The sequence below is a fragment of the Herpailurus yagouaroundi genome, unplaced genomic scaffold, assembly GCF_014898765.1.
Source record: "Herpailurus yagouaroundi ecotype Mexico unplaced genomic scaffold, PumYag 163, whole genome shotgun sequence".
Classification (NCBI taxonomy): domain Eukaryota; kingdom Metazoa; phylum Chordata; class Mammalia; order Carnivora; family Felidae; genus Herpailurus; species Herpailurus yagouaroundi.
This window is the reverse complement of record NW_024412404.1, coordinates 14,161,810-14,168,972: the sequence shown is the minus strand read 5'-3', so window position 1 is coordinate 14,168,972 and position 7,163 is coordinate 14,161,810. Positions and strand designations below refer to the sequence as shown.

The 7,163-nt window shown below is 41.6% G+C and overlaps 1 protein-coding gene across 2 annotated transcripts in view; it reads left to right on the top strand.

Moving 5' to 3' along the window:
• Nucleotides 1–1,159: 1,159 nt before the first annotated feature.
• P4HA1 (prolyl 4-hydroxylase subunit alpha 1) overlaps nucleotides 1,160–7,163 on the top strand; it is a 90,893-nt gene continuing 84,889 nt past the window's right edge. For both annotated transcript variants that reach the window (XM_040485350.1, XM_040485349.1), the window contains exon 1: nucleotides 1,160–1,318. The gene's annotated coding sequence lies outside the window, so the exon portion shown is untranslated. The remainder of the gene's footprint in view (nucleotides 1,319–7,163) is intronic.

Below are 7,163 nucleotides of genomic sequence, written 5' to 3'. Positions count from 1 at the left end.
AACATGTAGACTCTGGAAAAGCCCAGTCTTAGTATGAAATAATTTTGACCTTGTGGACCCCCAACTACACTTTGAGAACCTCTGAGTTAGACATCATCATATGTACTTTCTGGATGCCTAGAGCTTCCAAAGTACCCGCTCTCTGTATCTATTTAATCAACTCTGCCTCCTAGATAAGAGTCAAATGTTAATTTTTGCTAAGTTTTTTGGTATACATGGAAAACTTTAGAAACAATTTTTAATGAATCACAAATCTTAGAGAAGTCATTCTTCTCTTACTGACAAGGGTCAAAGTATCTCCTTCATTATCTGCTCCCTGATAGCAAGGCTTTCTTCTTTTAGGAATATAATGGCCAAGGCAAATGTTAGAATAAGACCAAACACAAGATTGGATGCCTTATAGGGTATAACGACACCATCTAGTATTTACTCAGTATTTGCTCAGTCCTTTCTGCGTGCTAGGAATGCACGAAGTGCTTTACATACATTATCTCATTTAATTCTCACAGCAATCCTATGGGATACCTACCATCTTTCCCGTTTTACAGACAAGGAAACTGAGATAAAGACAGGTTCATGCCCAGCTCAGCTGGGAACTGAACCCCAACAATCTGTCTCCGGAGCCCACAGTCCATTATCTACTGATAAAGTATAAAGGTGGTAGATAGAGTGAGATTTGTATAAAATGACATAAGAGGTGAAAAAGGGGATAAAGCAAAAAGCCTCAGGGCCAAGACAGCAGACAAACTAACAGGGAATGCATTGTATTATTTTCCACCCGAGGCTTCTTTTTAGCTTCATTTTCTACGCTCCCATGTTCCTCTTCTCATATTTAAGTTATCTCATTGCTGGTGGTTTCGACGCCCAGGCCTAGGCTGATCTTGAAATTAAGGCGTTAAACAACCTGATGAACAGCAGCAGCGAGGCAAATCCGAGGTAACGAAGGTGACGGTGGCGTGGCGAGAGGCCTGCGCAGGCGCATCACAACCCCAGGCCCGCCCGCTGTCCCCCTCCTGCCTAGGACTCTGGGGCTGGTGGGAGTACGGGTGTGGGCCGCGGGCGCGGACCGGAGGGAGGTGCGGGCAGGGCGCCTGCGCAGTCTCCGGGGCGCTGGTGTGATTGAGCTCACGTAGCGAGGGCTGCAGTCGCCTCCTCCCTAGCGCCGCCGTCGCAGCCTAGAGGTTATAAAAGGGCTAACTGGCTCCCTCTGCTGCCCAGTCGCGCCGCCAGCGGGCTGAGGGGAAGGAGCAGGTATCGGGCCCAAGAGCAGGCTACAGGGGACTGAAGAACGCGCCGCCCCTCCCGCCCCACTTCCCAGGTGAGACGCTTCCCCGACCCTGGGGGCTGTAGCTTCGGCCCTAGGACCGCTGTGGCCCTTCTCGGACGGCTGTGGCGGCCCGGTCCCTCCCTTCTCTGGTGGGATGGCTTGGGAGCGGAGGGTCCTCCAGTTTACCACAGTGGCCTTAATACCTTCATTTCTGGAGACTCGGCCTCGCGCCCCGCGCCCCTTGGCTGCCCCAGAGGCCCTACTGCCCTTCTCCGTGCTCCCCTTCCCGTCTCCTGCCTGGTCGGCGCCCCCGACCGTTGGGGCTGCGGCAGTCTCTGTCTCCGCCCTGGGGACCAGGACTTTCTTGAATATTCCTTCCTTCCCGGGGAGGGCTCACCCTGTTGATTGTTCCGAGCTCTCCTCATACCTGGTCCTCCCTACAAAAGCTGGGGGGAACGCGAGGGCGGGGCGTGGGTTTCTGGCCTTCACCGCCGCAGATGGTTAGCATGTGGCCGGGTAAAGAGCGGGTTTTAAAGCTTAGAGCAGGAGCTGAAGCACTCGAGGCGTTTCTACCCTGTCGAAAAGTCGTCGGGTCTGGGAAGCGGACCCAGCTGGAGAAGTTCAGGCTCGACTCATCTGTTGCGCGCAGCGGTGCTGCTGGAGCAGCTAGATGCAGCCCGGGGCGCCGAGTTTCGGGCTGCTCGGTTGAGGAAGGCGGCTGTCAGATCACCCGGTCGTCGGGAAAGCTGCTCTTCCTTCCCTCTTCCTCCACGATTTTTTTTTAAAGGCACAAGAGCTGCGCACCACCCCCCCCCCCCCCCACACTTTCTTTCTCTCAGCAGAGAGTTTGCTGCTTCTAAAAGTCCACATCATTAAAACGAGTTCCATGGTTGTGTGAGAATTTTGAGTTGGATTGCACGAATGGCCCCCCAGATACATGTTTTAAAGGGGGAGGATGAATGGTACCATCTCGCCTATTTCTAGGGGACTATTTCTCCTAAATAATCGAATGTATTAAATACAGTTCAGTTTTTAGACACAAACCTGCGTTCCGGGGAGTGAAGACTCTTGGAATTTTGCGCTGTTTGCTTTAAGAAAGGGATGATGAAGAAGCTAGCTCTCCTTTTAGGAATTGATCTGAAAGGCCACAGAGGCTTGCCAATTTCAATTTAACTGTTTCTGGTTTCTCCGAGAGCTGTGGCTCCCGGACTTTCCCTTGGAATGCACTCCAAAGGGATGAAACAGCCACTACGTGAGTGGGGGAGGGGAAAAGACGTGGCAGCAGTGTTCTTTCATAGTTTTTGCTCATTAAAAAAAAAAGTTTCTGGGAAGAAACGTGTTTCCACTTTTAGGTTTAGATGTGTGAATAGCCTTATGAATGAGGCTAGTCTTCTGAAATAATCAGATGAAATAGCAGGAACATTGGAATCTAATTTATAAAACCTTCTGAAAGGATTTTCTGGTCGAGTTTCTATGGAGCAAATGGATACATACCTTAAGGATACATACCTTAAGAAAATATTCAATAAGCTGAAAGTGAACAACCGTTAACATGTTTTGCCTCCATTTAAAGGTTAAATAGACATTATGTGTTTTTTTTCTTTAACTTTGGCTTTTTGGCCTGTGAGTATAATTTCAGAATTTTAAGAACCTTGAATTTTACCTTTTCCTTTTTGTGGGAAGTGTACGTTTTATCACTTACCTTTAAAAGCCATATCAGTTTTGGTTTTGAAACGTTATGCCTTAAGTCCTGCCAGTATTTTAGATAGCTGATGGCAAGTGCTTTTTTTAACATAGACTAACTAGGAAGAGGACTACTTTGTGTCCTTTTAGATGGATTATGCTGTTTCCTTTGAGATCGTAAAATGAGTTTTATTTTGAAGTACTAAAAGCCAGGACTTTGGTAAGCAGATAATTACATTTGGCATTTTGTGTCTTGGTAACTAAGGTAGTAAAACAGATAAAATAAATATATATAACTTTTAATTACCATAGAACAATTTAGACAGTGCAAAAGACTATTGAAAAAAGAAAGCTTTTCTGTCACCTAGGTGGTCCAGGTTGTTGCAGGTGAATCTTGGCTTTTTGATAAAGAGGTGTTAGTTAACCTTTTCTAATACTGCAGAGCGGGTTGTATACTGGCAAGCAGTGTCTTTCATAAGGTGATTAAGTTCAAACTCCTGCTTTTATTCCAGGGATGCAGCAAGAGTTATTCTGGGGACCCAGTGGTAAAGCTGCAAGCCTTCTTTTCTGTGGAAGGAATGCCTTAATTTATTTAGCAATTAATTATCAACTGGGATATAATTACTGCTCTTAGGTTTGAAAATGTGCCCTGTGAGATACATAGTAACAGTTCTCAACTTATTTTAAGGTCATGAAATCCATTGCCAATCTGACAGAGGTATGGATCCTGGGTCAGAAAATGCAAGTGCAAACATCTGCATGGAATATTCTATACCATTTATAGATACTCCCCTCCCCCAACCCCACACATCTGTAAATTATCATAAGGATAAAAAAAGTTAATCTTTAAGTACATCTAGGTATCTTGATGCAGTATTTCTTGAATATTTATGAAAATGGAACTGAGCTTCTAAGTCTGATTGGACTTGAGTATATAGATGACAATAATAAACTTTTGCTGAAAGAGTTTTAACAGAAGTTAAAGAATTATTAAGTTGCTAAATTGCCTAGGCAATCGTATATTACATTGCTCCCCCTTCTGGCTTCCCCTTCTGTGTTGTAATATCTCTGTTGTAATATCTCTTTGGTTCTATTCTGAAAGTGGAAAATGCTTGAATGTAAACAAAAATAAATTGCATAGGCCTTTGGCATTAAACCAGTCCTCTTCTTACAGTGAGAACTTAAATCTTATAATTAAATCATAATGGTGTGTGTACAATATATGAATATGTAAGAGACAAGCCAAATAAAGTGTGCATGTGTATTTGTGAAACTAGTTAAAACTTCATTCATGTTTCTACTTAATGAAATTTATTTGTATAAATTGAAGCTATCTTCTCATTAGTTTTTTTCTGGCCAAATATTGTGCCTTAATAAAAACTAGAAATTCAAAAGTCTTCATTAAAATTACTCTAGCAATGGGGTGCCCCGGTGGCTGAGTTGGTTAACAGTCAAGCCCTTGATTTCAGCTCAGATCATGATCTCACGGTTCATAAGTTCGAGCCCTGCATTTGGCTCTGTGCTGACAGTGTGGAGCCTGCTTGGGATTCTCTCTCTTTTTCTCTCTCTCTCCCTCTCTCTCCCTCTCTCTCTCCCTCTCTGTCCCTTCCCAACTCATGCTATCTCTCTCTCAAAATATATAACTAAACTTAAAAAAAAAAGATTACTCCAGTAATTTTTGAACTTGGTATAATGAAAAACATTCCTTTTCCTGATGTTGATTTGGATGATAAGTTTGACTATTAGTATATTTGGTTGGACATTGGCAAAAATACAGTACAGGATTCATGCTTCTTACATAGTGTCATCTGTGAATGCATACTATCTTAGACTTCTTCCTCTTCTTGCTTAGTGTTTCATATAAATATGTCCATGTTTTGGTGGTTTACCTATTTTTCATTTAAATAGTAATGTTATAATATGTTAAATTAATGTACTCATCCTTTTTTTCTTGTTGGGCATTTGAACTGCTTCTCCATTATAAGTAGTGCAAAGAGGCGGCTATAAATTAGTGGTTGTATAGCTACAATAAACTTTAATCAGTTTTCTATCTATGCAGATAGAAACACTTGACAATAAACCTTGAAGCATCAGTAATTTTTCTTACCCCTGAAAGAATTTTCTAGGGGCATTGGACTAGGCTCTAAAAAGAGATTTTTTAAATCTACTTGATAGTAATGAAAGTACTTTATATTTTTTAAAGTGTTGTTTCATATATAATTTGATCCTTAAAATAATTCTGTGAGGTAGTTTTATATCACCCCCATTTTACAGATGAGGAAACTGAGGCTCAGAGAAGTCAAGTAATTTGCCCAAGAATACAGTAACTGTCAGCACTAGAACTTGGACCCAGGTTGTCTGTTTTCTGATTCACATTATTTAATTCCCGATAATTGATCAGATTGAGTTTGAGGAAATAGAATGGGTAAAAAATCAATTTACTGTATTACCAATGTATTATAAATGTTGAAATAAGGTAGGGTTCCTGGTTAGTAGTGACTAACTTAATCATTCCACTTAATTGAATTTAACTTTAATTTATTTAGTTTTTTAAACATGGGAGCATTTAAACAATTTTTTTTAAATTTGTTTTTATGTTTATTTTTGAGAGAGACAGACAGACAGATAGCATGAGCAGGGGAAGGGCAGAGAGAGAGGGAGACAGGGAATCTGAAGCAGGCTCCAGGCTCTGAGCTGTCAGCACAGAGCCCGACTCGGGGCTGGAACTCACAGACCACAAGATCAGGACCTGAGCTGAAGTCAGAAGCTTAACCAACTGAGCCACTCAGGTGCCCCCACTCAATTTAATTTAAAAAAAAAAAAATTTTTTTTTTTCAACGTTTATTTATTTTTGGAACAGAGAGAGACAGAGCATGAACGGGCGAGGGGCAGAGAGAGAGGGAGACACAGAATCGGAAACAGGCTCCAGGCTCTGAGCCATCAGCCCAGAGCCCGACGCGGGGCTCGAACTCACGGACCGCGAGATCGCGACCTGGCTGAAGTCGGACGCTTAACCGACTGCGCCACCCAGGCGCCCCTCAATTTAATTTTAAAAGCATTTATAATGTGCCTGGTAGCCTATGGGAAAATCCAAAGAGTGATGAGAAATGTTTTGTAGGAGAAATAAGACAGGAAAGTTACATGCTATACAAAAACAGTACCAACATTTTACTTGATATTAAATCTGAGTATGTGTTGAATGGAAACCCGTATCTAGATTCACATTTCTGCAACCATGAATTTATCTCTCCCTATTCCAGTGTATGTGATTTTATTTCATATATATTTTTCTGAACTTGACAGCTTTGGATCTGGCATTAGAAAAAAAGGAGGGAATTGAAGGCTAGAATGAGTAGAGGGAAAGAAAAATGGAATTTGTCCTAAAATGTATATAAATTCCTGGGCAGGGAGCTACCCATTGTCCATTAGGAAATATGAGGTGCCCAAATAAAAAAATTTTTTTGCATATGAGTATCTAACTACTACTCTAGACTATTTTTGCTTTATTGAGTTGCCTTTATACCTTTGTCAAACAAAGAGATTCATTTTCTTTTTTTTTTTTAATTTTTTTTAACATTTATGTATTTTTGAGACAGAGAGAGACAGAGCATGAATGGGGGAGGATCAGAGAGAGGGGACACAGAATCTGAAACAGGCTCCAGGCTCTGAGCTGTTAGCACAGAGCCTGACGCGGGGCTTGAACCCACGGACCACGAAATCATGACCTGAGCCGAAGTCGGCTGCTTAACTGACTGAGCCACCCAGGCGCCCCCAAACAGATCCATTTTCTGTGTCTGGATTCTCTATTTTGTTCTACTGATCTACATATTTCATTGAAAATTCTGCTTTTGGAATATTTTGTCATCACCTCATGTTCCTTATTTAAGCTTAAAAATTCTAAAATGTAAATATCTAAATTTTACTTTTTCACTTATATCCTTAGAGTGGTGAAGACACTAACATTGTCTTGTCAGGACTTCCTAGGTAAATAAAAAATAAATGAAATTTGTTTTGGAGCAAAAGGGATTGATAGTGTATTGTGTCAACTAGTAGAGCTGGGGAGTTGAATATTTGGATTTTGCTAACTCTGTCCATGATTTGAATTTGTGCTACTTTGACTTTGTTTTTTAGCTCACTTATTTACGTACAGAAATAGAAATGTTCTATCAAATGGTTATTAAAATGCAGAGGTTGAGTGGAGATAATTGTGATT